Genomic DNA, 19,295 nt, shown 5'->3' on the forward strand with positions numbered 1-19,295 from the left:
ACCTTTTCCCATTCTGTAGGCTGTCGCTTTGTCTTGTTGACCATGTCCTTTGCTCTACAAAAGCTTCCTAGTTTCAACAGGTCCCATTGATTGATTGCTTCTCTCAGTGTCTGTGCTACTGTTATTATATTTAGGAAGTGATCTCCTGTGCCAATGCATTCAAGACTACTTCCTACTTTCTCTCCTATCAAGTTCAGAGTCACTGGATTTATGTTGAGGTCTTTGATCCACTTGGACTTAAGTTTTGTGCACGGTGACAGATATGGATGTATTTGCAGCCTTCTGTATGTTGACATCCAGTTACGCCAGCACCATTTGTTGAAGATGCTTTCTTTTTTCCATTGTACATTTTTGGCTTCTTTGTCAAAAATTATATGTTCATAGGTGTGCGGATAAATGTCAGCGTCTTCAAATAGATTCCATTGGTCCACATGTCAGTTTTTATGCCAGTACCAAGCTGTTTTTATTACTTTAGCTCTTTAGTAGAGCTTGATGTCGGGGATCATGATGTCTCCAAAGGTTGTTTTATTGTACAGGATTCTTTTGGCTATCTTGGTTTTTTTTGTTTTTCCATACAAAGTTGAGTATTATTCTTTCCAGGTCTGTGAAGAATTATGTTGGTATTTTGATGGGAATTGCATTGAATCTGTAGATTGCTTTTGATAAGATTGCCATTTTTACTATGTTAATCCTGCCTATCCATGAGCATGGGAGATCTTTCCATTTTCGGACATCTTCTTCAATTTGTTTTTTCAGGTAACCCCAAGTTATTTTATATCATTTGTGGTTATTGTAAAGGGTGATGTATCTCTGATTTCCTTCTCAGCCTGTTTGTCTATTGTATATAGGAGGGCTACTGATTTTTTTTAGTTGATCTTATATCCTGCTATGTTGCTGAAGGTGTTTATAAGCTGTATCAGTTCCTTGGTTAAATTTTGGGGTCACTCATGTATACTATCATGTCATCTGCAAATAGGGAAAGCTTTACTTCTTCCTTTCCAATTTGTATCGCCTTAATCTCCTTATGTTGTCTTATTGCTCTGGCTGGAACTTCAAGTACTATATTGAATAAGTATGGGGAGAGGGGCTAGCCTTGCCTTGTTCCTGATTTTAGTGGTATTGCTTTGAATTTCTCTCCATTTATTTTGATGTTGGCTGTTGGCTTACTGTAAATTGCCTTTATTATGTTTAGGTATATTTCTTTTATTCCTGATTGCTTCAAGACCTTTATCATGAAGGGATGTTGGATTTTGTCAAATGCCTTTTCTGCATCTAGTGAGATGATCATGTGGTTTTTTTCTTTGAATTTGTTTATATGGTACATTATACTGACAGACTTTTGTTTGTTGAACCACCCTTGCATCCCTGGGATGAAGCCTGTTGATCATGGTGGATAATTGTTTGGATGTGTTCTTGGAGTCTGTTTGCTAGTATTTTATTTAGTATTTTTGCATCAATGTTCATGAGGGAGCTCGGTCTGTAGTTCTCTTTCTTTGTTGCATCTTTGTTTGGTTTAAGAATCAGCGTATTTGTAGCCTCGTTGAAGGAGGTTGGCAATTTTAACATGTAAGGTCCTGTAATAAATAAGAAAATCAATATCATTTCTATTCAAGCAAACAGCTGCTGCACAATAATTCCTAGCAATATGAAACATAGGCAGCATTTAGAGTTTATTATATATATATATATATATATATATATATATATATATAATTTTTAGTTTAAACCTCAATTATTATTATTCCTGTTTAAACCTCACTTACTATAGTTTGAACTTAATTGAAAGTTTACAAGTTCCCAAATAGCTTCTTCATGAACAATTAATTATTATTAACCCTTCCCTTAGTACCTTATTTCTCCTTCCCCTCACTATACTACTTTCTTGAATTATTCTGCCTTCAAAATTTCTCTCTCTATGTTCATTTCCCAAGTATTTTATGACCACTTCTCTCTAAATACATCAATGTCTGCCAGTGACTAGTTTCTAGTTTCCTATTATTCTCATACTAAGCACAAATACCATATTATATATATATATATATATATATATATATATATATATATATATATATATATATATATATATATATATGGATTTTCCTCTAAGACTTCTATACCCTTGTTTTTGTTTCTGTTTTATTTTGTTTGTTTCTTTGGTTGGTTTTTTAAAACATGTTTACAGAACCAAACCTATATTTCCTCTTGTGGATCTGGCCTCAATTCCAGTCAATACAGAATTGCCACTATTGCACCACTGGGTACTTCTTGACTAGAATGCCCTTATTGTAGCATGCAACATCCAGCAATAGGTTAAAAATGACCATCTTTTCTCCCCTAGGCAAGCACCCTGCATAACACTTTCTAATATTATGGATCCTAGCCAGTATGAAGAGTTTTCTGGTTAGTTCAAGGTCAATTTCTCTGTATCCTGCAAACAAAATGTGCTGTGTCTTGAACAAAAGGTTCGCTGGGCAGTGGTGGTACACTCCTTTAATCCCAGCACTCGGGAGGCAGAGGCAGGTGGATCTCTGTGAGTGTGAGGCCAGCCTGGTCTACAGAGCGAGATCCGGGAAAGGTGCAAAGCTACATAGAGAAACCCTATCTCGAACACCCCGCCCTAAAAAGGTTCTTACCATCAAGTTCTAGTGGACAGCCAAGAATAATGATAACCTCACATAGTACTTTTTTGTTCTATTTCTATGCATTATCCTATAAATTTCATGATTTTATTTTCCTTGTAGCTGATATAGTCTATTGTGTATATATACCTGTCTTAGGGTTTCTATTACTGTTAAGAGACACAGTGAACATGACAGCTCATATAAAGGAAAGCATTTAATTCAGACTGGCTTACAGGTCAGAGATTTAGTCCATTATCATGGTAGGAAGCATGACAACACACATTCAGATAGGTACTGAAAAAGTAGCTGAGAGTTCTACATCTAAATTAGCAGATAACAGGAAGTAAAAATGACTTGAGAATCTGAAACCTCAAACCAAACACAGGGACACACTTATGCAGATGTAAGGGTCTTATTAAATAAGAAACATAGGGCCAAATTCAGAGTTAAAAGCCCAAGAGGTCAGAGCAGTAGCTAAGAGCAGAGACTAAAACCCTTTCTTAACCCTCACTGCCGCTGCTGTCTTTCCACTCTGAAAGAGACCTACTTCCTTTGTATCTGTCTTTTTATTGACTTTCTGTTCTGCCTTCTCATTGGTTGCAAACCAAACCACATGACCTCCTCATCACTGCCTTTCTATACAGACCTCTAGGTCTCTATGGTTGGTATAGAGATTAAAGGCATTTCTCCATGCTGGTGGTGTCCTTGAACACACAAAGATCTACCTGTCATGTGATTTGGATTAAGGGAGTCTGCTACCACTGCCAGACTTCTACTATGGCTTTCTATTAGCTCTGACTGCCAAGTAAATTTATGTATTATCATATAAAAACAAATCACGTGGGCAATGGTGGTGCATGCCTTTAATCCCAGAGGCAGAGCCAGGTAGATCTCTGTGAGTTCGAGGCCAGCCTGGGCTACCAAGTGAGTTCCAGGAAAGGCACAAAGCTACACAGAGAAACCCTATCTTGAAAAATCAAAAAAAAAAAATCACATTTCAGTACAAATAAAATATCACCATATAATCCTTCCATAAGCAACAAGGCTTCACCTATTTCAAGGCCACACCTCCTAATAGTGCCTCTCCCGATGAGCCTATGGGGGCCATTTTCATTCAAACCACCACATTATACTCCCTGGTCCCCATAGGCTTTGTAACCATATCATATTCAAAACTGTGTTCAGTCCAACTCAGAAGTCCCCATAGTCAGCCAAACAATGGTAATGTACACAGCTTTAATCACAGTTTTTGGGAAGCAGACACAGATGGATATCCAAGTTTGAGGTCATCCTGAGCTACAGAGTGAGTTCCAGTATTGCCAGAGCTATACAGAGAAATCCTGTCTCAAAAAGCAAACAAACAAACAAAAAAGTCCCCATAGTCTATCAAAGTCTCAACAATGTCTAAAAGCTCAATTTCTTTTGAGACTCATTGGGATCTCTTAAATGTAAGTTGCTATAAAATCAAAAATTAAAAGCAGATTGCACACTTTCCACATACAAGGCCACAGGATATACATTACTATTCCAAAAAGGGGGAAATGGAGAATTGTGAGGAAATACTGGGCCACAACAAGACTGAAAACCAGCTAGGAAACTCTAAACTCCACACCTCCATGTCTGATGTCAAAGTGCCCTTCAGATCTCCAATTCCTTTCTGCTTTGCTGGTTCTCTCATGGGCTGGTTCCTTTCCCTGTCTGCCATTCTCTTTAGCAGTTATCACATGGCTCTGGTATCTCCATCATTTTGAGGTCTCTAAGGCAATCCAGGCTTTACCCTCACAGCTTCACACAACAGCCACTCTAGGCCTCCATGAAGGGATACCCCTGGCACACAGCTGGCATTAGAGTCTTTCTTTAGCGATGAAGGGAAATTCCATAACTACTTTCTTTTGCCCTAGATTCTAAAGCTTGCAAATTTTACTGATTGCTGGGTCTGGAACATAGCCCCCTAATTCAATTACACCTTCACCATATTTCTGTTTTTGATGATTTCCTTTACTATCTAAGCTTGCCTATGATGGAATTTATTCTGTAGACCAGGCTGGCATTGAACTCAGAGATCCACTTGCTTCATTCTCTTAATGCTGGGATTTAAGGTATGTACTGCTATGCCTGGAACTAACCTCTTAGTTCCTTTTCACTGGTACGAAGCTTAGATGAGTATAGCTGAAGTTTCCCTGTGTCCACCTGGCTCCTGCAACCACTCAGACCCAAATAAATACACAGAGACCTATATTATTTATAAACTGTATTGCCATGGCAGTCTTCTTGCTATCTAGTTCTTATATCTTAAATTAACCTATTTTTATTAACCTATACATGGCCATGTGGCTGGTGACTAACCGGTACTTTTACTTCTTGCTGCCTCTGTGTCTGGCTGGTGACTCCTGACCCAGCCTTCTTGTTTCCAGAATTCTCCTCACTCTTTGTCCCACCTATACTTCTTACCCGGCTACTGGCACTTTATTTATTAACTAATCTGAACAATACATTCACAGCATACAGAGCAATATCAACAGCACTTCCCCTTTTCTTTTTTTTTTTTCAAAAAAGAAGGTTTAAACTTTAACATAGTAAAATTACATAAAACAAAACAATTATCAAGCAAGAAATACAGTTATAATATCAAGTCTATTTATAATATCTAGTCTATTTGTATTTGGCAAAATTAAAGAAGAAATCCTATCTATCCTATACACGTTGATTATAAATGTGATCTCTTTCTAAAGAACAAAAGGGGATAGTGTAAATATGATAGGATGAAAGGGTAGATTAATAAACCTACTTTTAAAGAGCAACAACTTGTTTAGAAATGTTTTATATTGCTATAGATTTTAGCTCATTGATACAAGCTTTAACTTAATTTTGGTATACTGTATATATATTTCTATTCTTGTTTGGTGTATTATGTTTATGTAACTCATTTAGATTTTAATGGGTGATTAAGAAATACAGATTGATAATTGGTCTAATATGATAGTCAAATTTATACACATGTTGAGTTTTCTAGGTATACATAGATATAATTCAATTATTTTGGTAATCTTCAAACACTTGAAAGACCTACAGAATATGCATTTAAAATGTTTTAAAATTTTAGACTTTCTGGACAGTGAGACATATCTGATCCTTGCAGTACCAATTTACTTAAGAGAGGAGGATGGGCATCAAAGACACTCTATATGGAGTTTATCTTCTTCTTGGCAAAAATAGCCATTTGGGCAAGAACCTGTAGTTGCCTGAACTGCTTGACAAAATGTTGTATTAACTGGACATGTAGGACCCATAGGAAGGTGACCACTGGACTTTGCTTGGCAAAATGGTCCTTCAGGTTCCTGCTTTTCACAGGAAACTGCCATACATTCTACAGGACACATAGAGACATGACTGATACTCTAGGCCTATAGTCACTTTGAATGCACCAACAATACTGAGAAACAATAGATGAATGTCCAGGCTGCCAGCTGTCTATGTCTACTCTTGCAAAACTCCCAAATGTTGCTTGCATTCTTCTCCTTTTTCTCAGGAATTATTATATTCCTTCTCAGGTCTTTGATGGAATGGAAGACTTGACAGTTACAGTTATAATCTTATGTCTTAGTTAGAACACGTTAAGTTTAGATTCAGGTTCTTCAGGGTAGGGCACCTTTTGGAATGATCTATGTAACGTGCCATTTACTTATGCTCCAGACTTCTCTGGATTTTAGTATGTGTCTCTTGGTTGATATTGTTTGTGTTGGTGGTAGTTTCATCTTGTTTAGGTCATTATCCCTTATTCCTCCTGGACAATATGTGATAATCATTCCTATTGTATATAGTTTTGTTTTGGCTTAGAACTTTCTGATTTAGACAAAAGGGGGAGATGTAGTGGGTAGCTGTTCCAGCTTTGACCTGGAAGTACTACCCCTTTTGAGGCTTCCTGTAACTGTCACATCTACAAGGTGGGACCAAGACAGGGGCCCTTAACACCTGAGACCTGGATGTACACACTCTCTTGGTTCCTGGATCCTGGACTCTGGAGGTAGAATGAGCAGAGTTCTCCAGAGAACACTGCTGGACTATACTATACCTTTCTCAGACCATGTAACCTATACCTTTACTTGTAAGTTAACTCACAAAATATACCACCCTTTTAACTATGTAGAGTTGCTTTAATACTTCCACCAATAGCAGAGGGGGAAGCAGTGTTGCCCAGAGGTTACTACTCCCTTTATTCTATTTAGCATCAAGCTTTTCTTTAAACAACTTCCTGCTGCTTCCTCAAACTGTGTATTTTGTATATTTTGTTACTCAGCTTGCTTCTTTTCATTATAGATCTTCATAACACTAGTCAAAAATAACAAAGTAGCACAATCAATGCTAGGTAGTTTTGAAATGTCCTCTGAAAAAGCTGTTCATCCAAACTATTCAATTTAATATTACACAGATTTTGGGGGGGGGGGGTAAGGCCAGAAAGTATCTACATTCTTCACCAAAATACCACAAGAATATACTCTAGGCCATATATTAATATTCTCCTCTGAAACATCGTGATCAGGTACCTCACAGTTGAAATCACCCTCGGCACCATGGTCTTCCATGCTTCTATCATTACGGCTTTTTAAACTTCACTTAAAGCATTTGACTTCTTTTCTAACTCAAAGAGCCAAGTCTACATTCTTCAAAGGGGAAAAGAAAAAAAGAAATCACAACAGTACCCCAATCCCTGCTACCAACTTCTGTCTTAGAGTTTTATTTCTGTGAATACATGCCATGACTCTTGCAACTCTTATAGAGTTAAACATTTAATTGAGGCTGAATTATAGTTCAGAAGTTTACTCATTTATCTTTATGGTGGGAAGCATGGCAACACATAGGCAGACATAGTGCTGGAATGGGAGCTGAGAGTTATATATCTGGATCAGCAGGCAGCAGGAAGAGAAAGGGCCACTAGGCCTGGCTTGAGCATCTGAAACCTCAAAGCCTACCCCTAGAGACTTTTATACTACACTACACCTATTCGCAGAAGGCCACACCTCCTAATAATGGAACTCCCTATGAGCCTATAGGTGCCATTTTCAATCAGACTACCACAATACCATATACATGGTTTTAAATAAATAATTCAAATATCATTATTTTGTTAATTATTTTGTATATATGTGTGTGGGTGTGTCTGCATGTGCATGATCTGTGCATTTACAGGCACCAAGTAACCATGTGAAGTCATAGGACAATATGTGGTTTGTTCTCTCTTTCTACTATGTATTCTCAAGATTGCACATTGACCCTGTTTATCCATCTTTCTGGAAAGAGAGAGGGAGAGAAAGACAGAGAGATAGAAACAGGAAGACCTAGACCAAGTAAAATATCTTATTTTTATATAAAAATTATACATATTTGTTGAGCACACTGTGATATAGTATATTTGTGCAATGAATTGCTATCTTAGCAGTGTTGTTATTATATCTTTTGAATCAGTCATCACTTTGTTTTTATTAACTTCGGTGTTCTCCCCAATTATGGTGGCTGGTGTAGGAAGCTGAAAGCAATCTCTTTACATATGAGTAGAGAGCAGAGAGTGTAGAGGACAAGCAGTAAGCAGGAAAAGCAAACTGGAACCTACACAAGGCTTATGATGGCAAAACTCACTCTTTGTCTTATACTTCCTCCATCAAGGCTACTATATCCAAACCTCAATAACAGAGCCACCACCAGGGCCTCGAGGGTTCAAATATCAGAATTTCTGGGGAAATTTTCTAATTAAAACCATCACACCTACTCTCATGTTTGCCAAGCCAGTTCCACAGTTCTCATAGGCTCCAGGGCAGTACCATGACCCATGTGCTCCATTAATCAAAGTGACTGCTAAAAGTCCTAGGGCTGGACAAATAACATCTGGCCCCAGTTTGACTTGGTGCAGGAGAGAAATATACACTGCATACTTGGGGTGAGATAAACTGAATAGGACAAACTTAATCATTAAAAACAGTTTTTAAAGGGTCTCATAAAGACCTTGAACTCACTATGTAGAGCCAGATATACTTTAAATCACAGAAAGCCTCCTCTGCATCCAGCACCTGGGATTAAAGGCGTGTGCTACCACACCCAGCCTCAAACTTAAATTTAATCATCTCAATTATTTAGCATTTATATTCTCTGCAAACTGCTGCCAGGGATTTAAAATCTTCCAGAACCTCACTAGTACAGCATGTGGCTTTTTGGTCACATTTTCTCTAGGCATTCAGTGCTCAGTACTAATCTCACCACATTGCCTATGAGTGAACCCAGACAGGTACTTCCTCTGCTTAGGCCAGTCCATGATGCCCCATTGCTAGCTTTGCCACATTATGGACCCAGTTTCCATGCTAGTCTAAAGCCTTTAAATATAAAAAGGCATATCTTAATCATTTTTCCTCCATTGTTTTGTAATCTCTGATATTCATAGGGACATCTATTACCACCTTCATATGCTTAGTTCCTGAGGTAAAAACTGACCTTTTTGTTTGTGCTCCACTACCTGATGCTCATGGGCTCCCTGTACTGCAATAACCAAGTACATCCCATGACTCTTATGAGGGATAGACTCATTTGCTATGGGTTATGGAACTTGTGTCTCAAAGAGGGACGGTTAGTGTATCACTTAGTTCCCTCATTTCCACAGAACTCTGACCATATCCATACTGCATCACCTGACAAGCTTTAGGTAACGTTTTTCATTCCATTTCTAAATGTCTAGAATTCCTCTCCTTTAAAGCAAGAAGTAAATACCTTTAATCCCATGACTTCAAAGGCAGAGGCAGGTGGATCTGAAAGTTAAAGTTCAGCCTGTTCTACATAGAAAATTCCAGACCAACCAGAGCTATGTAGTAACTCCTGTCTCAAAACAATAACAAATTAAGAAGTAGCAGCAGCTTCAGCAAAAACAAACCTTCCCCAACAAAAGCAATTCTAATGCAGTATTTTCAGTAATTATTTCAGTTTCCTATAATGGGCCACTATTAAGGCCCCTGGATTTATAATAGATAAATAATATACTTTCCATATATGTATATAAACAGTTGAATCTGAGTAAACCTTTATATCATTTCTAACTTACTTTCTCCTTCGCTGATTCATTGTATCATGTACAAGGAATAGAAAAGTAGGATATTCAGAAAAAAAGAAGTCTAATAAAGTCCAAAAAAGTAACAAAGTTGCTACATTGGAGAAAAACAGTTTACTTTGCAACTGGATGTAGATTCAGATAGCTTCTTAGTGAGGGTTGGGAGCCACTTTCCACTTCCTCTTCTAAGCACTGGGACTCCATGTGGCTTGAACCTGTGAAGGATTATGGATACATTAACAACAGATCAGGCTAAGCCTTTTGCTGAGGACTGGATGGTCAACACAAAAGACAACCATGGTATTTTTGTAGATGTTTTGTCTCATACTGCTTTGTTTGTACATTCTTTATCTTACTGGTCTTTCCTTGTCTGTTTTGCTTTACAATTTTGTATTTTTTATGGTGTGCATGTTTCTTGTGGCTTTTTTTTAATCATTGTCTTTTTATTTTGCTTGTCTATTTGAGAGAAAGAGAAGAGAGAATAAATGGCATAGAGTAGGATGGGTGAGGAGGATCTGGAATGAACTGGAAAACAAGAATTTGTGATCAGAATATACTGTAAGGAAAAAATTTTTTTTCAATAAAAAAAGAGTGGAGCAGTGGCTCAGTGGTTAAGAGTAGTGACTTCTCTTCCAGAGGCCCTAGGATCACTTTACAGCAACCATATGGAAGCTCACAACATTGTGTAATTCAAGTCATGGCATCTCACATCTCCTAAAGCCTCGAAGAGCATCAGGCACAAACCTCATTCAATAGCAAACACTCATGAAGGAAAAAAATAAACTTTCATGAGAGAGAGACCCCAGAAAATGTATTATGGAAAGAAACTCCTTTTGATCTAATGTAAAGATGCTGAGTCAGGCTATCAAATCCTCTAGGAAAGAGACAATTGAACTCTAAGCTCAGGATCCTTAAATTCCAAACAACAGATAGAGAAGAGAAAGCCATGAATTTGAAAGAGAGCAGGAGGTATATGGGAGGTCTTGGAAGGAGGAAATGTAAAATGATACAGTTCCATTATAATCTCAATAAAGAAAAGACAGGGGAATAAGTAAATACCTCACTATATTTTGGGGTCACTATAACCACAGCAACCCATAGCATCCAAAAACTTGTTGCTGACATTGCATGAGAGTGTTGGTAAGATTGAAAACAAGCTTAGTAATTTGAAAAAGAAAGGAGTCCATGAAAAAAAAAACTACAGCAGAATTCTTTACAATATTTATATCACAGCAAAAACATAATGCAGAAATGCTGGAGGAGAAGCTCAGTTCATGATTCTCTGTAAAGAAACAGGAAGAGTGTCCCAAGTCTCCTTTTACTGTTAGGTCGAATTTATTGAGGTGCTGAAGAGATATGTGCATGTACAGAGGCCCCAAAACAACTTGACCACACAGCTGCCATGACAGGCTTAGAGGCCAAACACAGCTTCTATGACAGGTTTACTAGCTAGCAACAGCAAGACACAGGAAAAGCCATAAGCTGACCCCACCCAGGGAGAGCTTCCATCTAAGTCAAAATACCTGACATTTCAAATATTCCAATCATTAGATAAGGTGCCCAAATGTCCCTAAGCCTAGCACACACCTATTTCTGTTGTATAGATACCCTGGACAAATGTCATCTAATCAGGGTCCTGAACCCTGGAAATGCCCTCATCCCAAACTCTGCTAGGATAAAAACTCTACCCTGCCTGAGCTCAGGGCTCTTTGCTCTCACAGCTGCATTGGAAAGAAAGACAGACCAAGCTCAGAGCTTGAAAAAAAAAAGACTCTTTGCTTTTACATACGGGATTCTGTCTCCGTGGTAGTCTTTTGGGGATCCTGGAGATCTGCGCATAACAGTGAATCCTGTTAAGCTGAGTTATTTCACATACATACATGGATATATAAGCATATGGACAAATACAGAGTTCATGTTTGACTGCAAAACTGGTTTAGCTGACATGTATGACATTTATCATTTACTACTTGTTAGGGTTTATGTTTCCTGAACAAGCAGTTTTTCTCTTTGGTAACACTATGTCTTGTGAGTTAAATGAAATAATCTTTTAAGCATTTAGAAAAAAATATTTTATAGTCAGATAATCTTAGCTAAATTCAACTCCCCTCCTTCTGGCACTCCAGAAGCTAACAGTTTCAGAGCTCATCTCTAAAAAAAAAAAGGATAGCACAAAATATTGGATTTGAATTTTCAACTTTGCAGTTTCACAGTACAAGGTCTGTAGAGTATTAAACACAGGTTATCTTTTTCTTTTCAGAGAACTTCATTGTGTAGGATTATAATAATGTTGTTTCCCTGAAACAATATTGTCTTCTTTTATACCCCAATACAGTCTGGAACTCAGCACCTCAGCTTCAGCTCTGAATATTTTTTTCATGGTCTGCATTGCCTAGGTATGCTGCTATGCCTGCTGCTTTTGCTTACTTATAATAGCATACTGCATGTTTGTTTTACAAAAAAAAAATTACATAATATTCAGTATGTCCAGTACTTGCTTACTTATTTAATAAAGTGGATGTAGTTTATTCTTCCAAAATCCCTAAAGCTTTTTACAATTAGTCAATTGAGGTATTTTCCCTAACTTTGTTTTTTGTCCTTAAACATGCCTGTGTAACTTTGTCATGAGTCCTCCAAAAATATCTTTCCTTTTCTTTTTTTTTCCCTGAGCTGAGGACTGAACCCAGGACCTTGTGCTTGCTAGGCAAGCGCTCTACCACTGAGCTAAATCCCCAACCCCTCCTGGTCTTATTATGTATGTTTATGTTCAAATTTATTTAAACTGATACACAAAAACATAAAAAGTATGTTACTATTAAGTAATGGCAATGGGAAATTTTAGGAGGATAGAAAACAATGGAAGAAACTCAAAATTCAGCATGGAATGTGGAAATTTCATCCAAGAACTCATAGAAATCAATATTAAAAGAAGATGGGAATTCTAGCTAAACTGACTTAGGATTCTTGTGGAAGCCTCCTAAACATTAAAGCCATACTTTCATGTTACTAGAGTATTTAGGTGAAAACCCTAGCCCTGGCAGACCCTACAGGCTAGACTAGGACACCAGTCCCTATGATTCTAATTTAAGAGACAATTAACACTTAAAACAGGGAAAGATTTGTTCAGTTTGGTCACATGGGAAGAATAAATGAAAGAAAGAATTTAGTTACCCTTCCATCCTTTCTTCAGGGTACTGACATGAGGTTTAATTTTTTTGTTTTATTTTTGTTTTTCCAAGACAGGGTTTCTCTGTAGCTTTGGAGACTGTCCTGGAACTCGCTTTGTAGACCAGGCTGGCCTTGAACTCACAGAGATCCACCTGTCTCTGCTTCTCAAGTGCTGGGATTACAGATGTGTGCCACCACTGCACGGCATGAGGTTTAATTTTAAACAGAGGGCAAGGAGTACACAGAAGTCAGAAGTTCAGATCAAGGTGTGTTCTCCCTCATCACTGAGCCATCATCTTCTGGTCCAGGTCTGTCCTGCAAGGCATTCCAATAAGATGTCTGAACTGTGAAATTTATTGTAGGAAACAAGTTCTGGCACCAGGGCTGCATTGTTTCTCTTACCCCATCAGAGGATTCTTAGGGAGGTTTAACTTATTTAAAATTAAATAATTTTAAATCTGATAGCCATGTATATTTTTAGGCTCTCTCCTCTCCTAGTAGTGTGAAGCATTATGTGACCCAAATCCAGGCACAAGGAGTAAGCAGAGGGACCTGATAGTTGAACTGGGGATGGAGGAGGATGAAGAAGTAACAAGGATGAGGATTCATGATGTTTATTCACAGAGCACTTATTACTAGTATATTTTTGTAGATGTAACTGGCTCGTTAAATAAGAAACACAGAACCAATTGCATAGTTAAAAACCACAAGGTCAGAGCCAAAGTGGAAAACCTTACCCTTCACTGCTTCTGCCGTTCTTCCTCTTCGCAAGAGACCTACTTCTGTGCGTCCTGTCTATTTAAAGACTTTCTGTTCTGTTTTCTCATTGGTTGTAAACCCAGCCACATGACCTCCTTGTCACTGCCTGTTTGTACAGAACTCCAGGTCTTCTATGGTTGGTATTGAGATTAAAAGTGTGTGTCTGCCATGCTGGCTGTGTCCTTGAACTCACAGAGATCCGCCTAGCTCTGCCTCCCAAGTGCTGGGATTAAAGGCGTGCACCACTACCGCCCAGCTTCTGCTCTGGCTTGCTCTGACCTCAAGGCAACTTTATTAACATACAAATAAAATTACATTTCAATACAAATAAAATATCACTATATATTTTCATAAAGAAATGTAGTCGTCCACCTAGAAGACTATTCAAGAAACAAATAAAAAAAAAAAACTATGGAAGTATATGGTTCAAATACAGTGTAAATGGGTGTAATAACCTCAGAATTCTTAGGCACTATTTCATGTCAGATATAATTCAGAAATAGAAAATATGTGTTATGTTATATAAATTAAACATATTCACATTTTTTTTGTTTGTTTGTTTGTTTTGGTTTGGTTTGGTTTTTGTTTTGTTTTCTTGAGACAGGGTTTCTCTGTGTTGTTTTGATGCCTGTCCTAGATCTCACTCTGTAGACCAGGCTGGTGTTGAACTCACAGAGATCCACCTAGCTCTGCCTCCTGATTGCTGGGATTAAAGGACATCACCACCTGGCCATATTCACAATTTTTAAGTCAACAGTGTCTGTTGGGGTGTAAACGCAATATTCCTTGCCTACAGGAACTCAATTCTTCACCTTCCTAAATGGATAAACAGTATTTACCTATTCTTTTTGTTTACTAATGACCAATGGAACAAATCCTGTCCACCTCATGACATTTTGTTTCTTTTTTTAAAAGATTTATTTATTTATTATGTATGCAGAAAAGGGTCCCAAATCTCATTACAGATGGTTGTGAGCCACCATGTGGTTGCTGGGAATTGAACTCCGGACCTATTGAAGAGCAGTCAGTGCTCTTAACATCTGAGCCATCTCTCCAGCCTGACTTTTTGTTTCTTAATAAACTCTATTGAATCACAGACACAACCATCCACTCATCTACTGTCTAAAGCTGCCTGTATGCTACATTGGCATAGTCCAATCAATTGTGCCCAGGGACTAGGACTACCAGCAAAGTCAGAATTAAATGCTCTCTGGCCTTCATACTATGCATTGTGCAATCTTGGGATAAAGCTTTAGTATGCTAATTAGAATAACATCAATCTTTGAAAACAGGTATATAAACAGTTGTACTGGTCTCTTGCAAAGATTACTCTTTCCCCAATTTCCCAGCATTCTGTATGCTTTTGGGTCCCCTTTGTATTCATATAGCAAAGATGATGTTTCTATCAAGAGTGATTGGACAGAGGATAGACAGACAAAAAGAAAAGATACAACAATGATAAGTGGGAATAAAAGTTGCAGCATAAATGGGACTGAACTAGGCCCACTGAATGTGGGTGACAGCTGTGTGGCTTGATCTGTTAGTGGGGTCCCTGGCAGCAGGGCCAGGACTTATCCCAGGTGCATGAACTGACTTTTTGGAACCCATTCCCTGTTGTGGGATACCTTGCTCAGCCTTGATATAATGGGGAGGGGCTAGGCTCTCCTTCAACTTAGTATGCTAGACTTTGTTGACTACCATGGGAGGCCTTACCCACTCTGAGGAGTGAATGGGGGTAGAGTGGGAGGGAGGTAAGGAGGTAGGAGAAGGGGAGGAAGGGGAATCTGGGGTTGATATGTAAAATGAAAAAAAATTAATAAATAAATATATTTAAATACAAAAAAAAAAGTTGCAGTGTAAAATACATGTTTCCTGGGGTATAGAGCAGAATTGTGTACAACAGCAATAGTAACAACAAAAAGTGAGTATAAGCCCACTGTGCAGGAGCTCCAAGTGTTCCAAGTAGTGAAATGTTCCTACTTGTGTGTTGATGACTTTTCCATTTCTATTGTTACAAGAGTCACTGTTCCCAAGGCAACTAGGTGGCCAGAGGGTTGTGATTTGAAAGATTCGAGGAAATAAGGAAAGGGAGGGGAGGGGAAATATGCACTGAGCTCTTCTTTCAGCTCTCAGACTAGAACTGCAGGACTTCCTGTGGAGCCCTCTGTGCACTTTATTGGGTTCCTAGCCTTTCAGAGGGAAAGAAAATTAATGACCAGCTCAATAATACTTAAAAACACAGCATTCTTATTTGCTTTCATTTCTACTTCTTTTTGAGTCTGCCAATATCACATGTTTTTGATCCTTGTTACATAACATTGTGGAACAACAGAGCTGGTATATATGTTCTCCTTTTTCTACAAATAGAGACCTGGTGACTGCTAGATTGCTAGGCAAGCCTCTACCACTGAGACAAATCCTCAACCCCATTTTTTTTGTTGTTTTATGAGACACTATTTACTCTTTAGCTTTTGAGACTGTCCTGGAACTCACTCTGTAGTTCTGCCTGGCTCAGTCTCCTGAGGGAAAAAAGCATGTGGCTGGTTGTAGTTAATGCCCAAGGAAGACCTGAACTCCAATAGAAGATTTTGTTAACTTATACATACCTTATGCTTATGCAGTTTACATACTACCATCCTTAAATCTCTTTTAGGTCCTGACTCAGGCTACATTTCAAACAATTCAAACAGAAACAACACACTGCAAATCTGGCTAATTTGAAAACGGGATATACACAGTAAAGATATTGCTACAGTTATTTATTTTATTTTATTTACCTATTTTTATTTATTCTATATATCAACCACAGTATCTGCCAACCTCCTCTTCTCCTATTTACTCACCCAACCTCTTTCCTACTCCCCTTCCCCATCAGTCCTTAGAAAATTTAAGGCCTTCCATGGGAGTCAACAAAGTTTGGCATGTCAAGTTGAGGCAGGACTAAGCTCCTCCCTTCTGTGTCAAGGCTGAGAAGGATATACCACAATATGCAATAGGTTCAAAAAAGTCAGCTCATGTACCAGGGACAGAGCCTGTAACCACTGCTAGGTGACCCTAAAACAGAACAAGCTATACAACTGTCACACACAAACAGGGGGCATAGTTCATTTCCATACATGCTTTCTAGCTTTACCTCTAGAACCTGCATGCTGCCAAAATCTCAGATCAATTGTCTCTATGTGTTTCCCATTGTGATCTTGACCAACCCCATTGCTTATAGAATCCCTCCTCCCTCTCTTCACCTGGACTCCTGGAGCTCGGCCCAGTACCTGGTCTTGGACATTCACATCCACTGCTTCTGTCAGTCACTGGAGGAAGGTTTTATGATAACAATTTGGGAAGTCACCAATCTGACCACAGGAGAAGGCCAGTTCAGGCACCCTCTCTATCATGGCCAGGAGTCCTAGCTAGGGTCATTGCTATGGACTTCCAGGAGCTTCCCTGATACCAGGTCTTTCCCCAGTCCCATATTGGCTCTTGAGTTGGAGACCAGCCTGGGCTACAGACTGTGTTCTGGTAAAGACTCCCAAAGCTACACAGAGAAACTCTGTCTCAAAAACAAAAACAAAAACACAAACAAAAAAATTTCTTCCTAGTTGCTCTCCCTCTCTATCCCTCCCATAACTAGACCATCCTAATCCCTCATATTCCCAAACCACATCCTCTGGGCTATACACTTCTTCCCCCCACCATTCCATTGTGTATATGTCCCATATACCATATACAATCCATTGTATATATTACCCATATTTTATGGTTTAATGTGGATTTTTTCATCACTTTAAGCATGTATGTGATATGTTCTGAACATGCCATTGCCTTCTTATCTTTCACTACAGTCACCATCCTTCTCAAAATAACCCCTTCATTTTCATGTCTTTATGTTTTGTTTTCATTTGTGATCCACATGGTGTTTACTGGGACACTCATGTCCATCATGTTGTCTTTAAAGTTTCGTTTGCTGATGGACATTTATATTGATTCTAAAAATTAGACTTTATGAATAGTCCTATAGGAAACAGCAATGTGAAAGTTTCATTGTGACATATGGACCTGGGTTTTTTTTTAATATATATGCAGGAGTAGTGTAGCTGGGTCACATATTAGAATGTTTTTTGATTTGGGAGAAGCATGATGCAGATTTCAATAATGGCCAGACTAATTTACATTTCCATTAAAAATGTTTAAGCCTCTGCCGTACAACTACATCAGCATTTGCTATTACCGGTTTTCTTAAAGATATCCCTTCTGACAAGGGTGAGATGGAATCTCAATGTAGTTTTAATTTTAATTTTTTTAAGGGCTATTTTGATTGAACATTTTTCTCATGCATATAGACTACTTTTTGTCTTTGAAGAATGGTCTGTTTATTAAAATAACTCATTTGTTGGTTTGATTCATTGACTTCTTGATATTTAGGATTTTTAAAATCTTTACATATGCTTTTCCTCTGGCACACCACCACTGATCTAGCATGCCACCATGATCCTGTCCACATGGGTATTGTAAGAACAAGCCAACCCCAAAATCTCCTTTGTGCCAGGATCCTGGTCGCTAAAATCCACATCTTTGACTTAGGACTGAAAAAGGCAAAAGTTGATAAATTCCCACTTTGGGGCTACATGGTGTCAGATGATAGTGAGCAATTCTCTTCTGAAACTCTGGTGGCTGCCAATATTTCTGCCAACAAATCCATGGGAAAGAGTGGTGGCAAGGATGGCTTCCATATTTGATTGAGACTCCTTCTTTCCCATGTCACCCAAATCAGCAAGTCCTGTGATGGGACTGATAATCTCCAGACAGGTGTGCATGGTGCCTTTGGGAAGACCCAGGGCACAGTGGCCATAGTTCACCTTAGCTAGGTCATCATGTCCATCTGCAGCAAGCTGCAGAATAAGGACAATGTGATTGAGGCTCTTTATAGACCCAAATTCAAGTTCCCTGGCTGCCACCAGATGCACATCTCAAAGAAATGGGGCTTCACCAAGTTTAATACAGATGGGTTGGAAGATAAGGTTGCTGAGAAGTGGCTCATTCCTGATGGCTGTGGGGTCAAATACATCCCCAGTCACGGTCCCTTGAACAAATGGCAAGCCCTCAATCCTGAGGGCTTCCAGAGTGCTCTCTTGGACCCAACCAAATCATGTTCAGTAGTAATTCCCACATCTAGTATTTTTGAAAAAAATTCTTTACATATTATAGATATTATCCTGTTATCAGATGTTTGCTTAGCAAATAATTACTCCCACTATGTAGACTGTCTCTTTACTCAGTGGTTTTCTTTGCTGTGGAAAACCTTTGTAATTTCACCTAATCTCACTTGGAAATTCTTGGCATTATTAGTTGAGTTATGGGAGGCTTCTTCAGATAATCTTTATTCTGCTCCAGAGTCATGAAGTACATAGTTACTCTATTTTTCTTCTAACAGTTGCTTTCATGGAGCTTTGGGTATTCCATTGCAACACTCTTTAATTTATTTGAAGTTGATTTTTTACAGAGATAGAGAAAGTTTCAATTTCTAAGCATGGTTGTCCTTGGGATCTTTTCTTCAGTGTCTATTTTTGTCATTCTTCTCAAATTCAATGCGCTGAGACTAAAGGAATTGTGTTCAAGTCCTGTATTCTGTTATATTGGACTTTGGGGGTCTTTTGGTTTTGTTT

General features: G+C 38.4%; 1 pseudogene; it reads left to right on the plus strand.

Moving 5' to 3' along the window:
- The first annotated feature begins 18,139 nt into the window (after positions 1–18,139).
- Positions 18,140–19,031, plus strand: LOC118575018 (annotated as a pseudogene).
- The last annotated feature ends 264 nt before the right edge of the window (positions 19,032–19,295 follow it).

The sequence above is a fragment of the Onychomys torridus genome, unplaced genomic scaffold, assembly GCF_903995425.1.
Source record: "Onychomys torridus unplaced genomic scaffold, mOncTor1.1, whole genome shotgun sequence".
Taxonomy (NCBI): domain Eukaryota; kingdom Metazoa; phylum Chordata; class Mammalia; order Rodentia; family Cricetidae; genus Onychomys; species Onychomys torridus.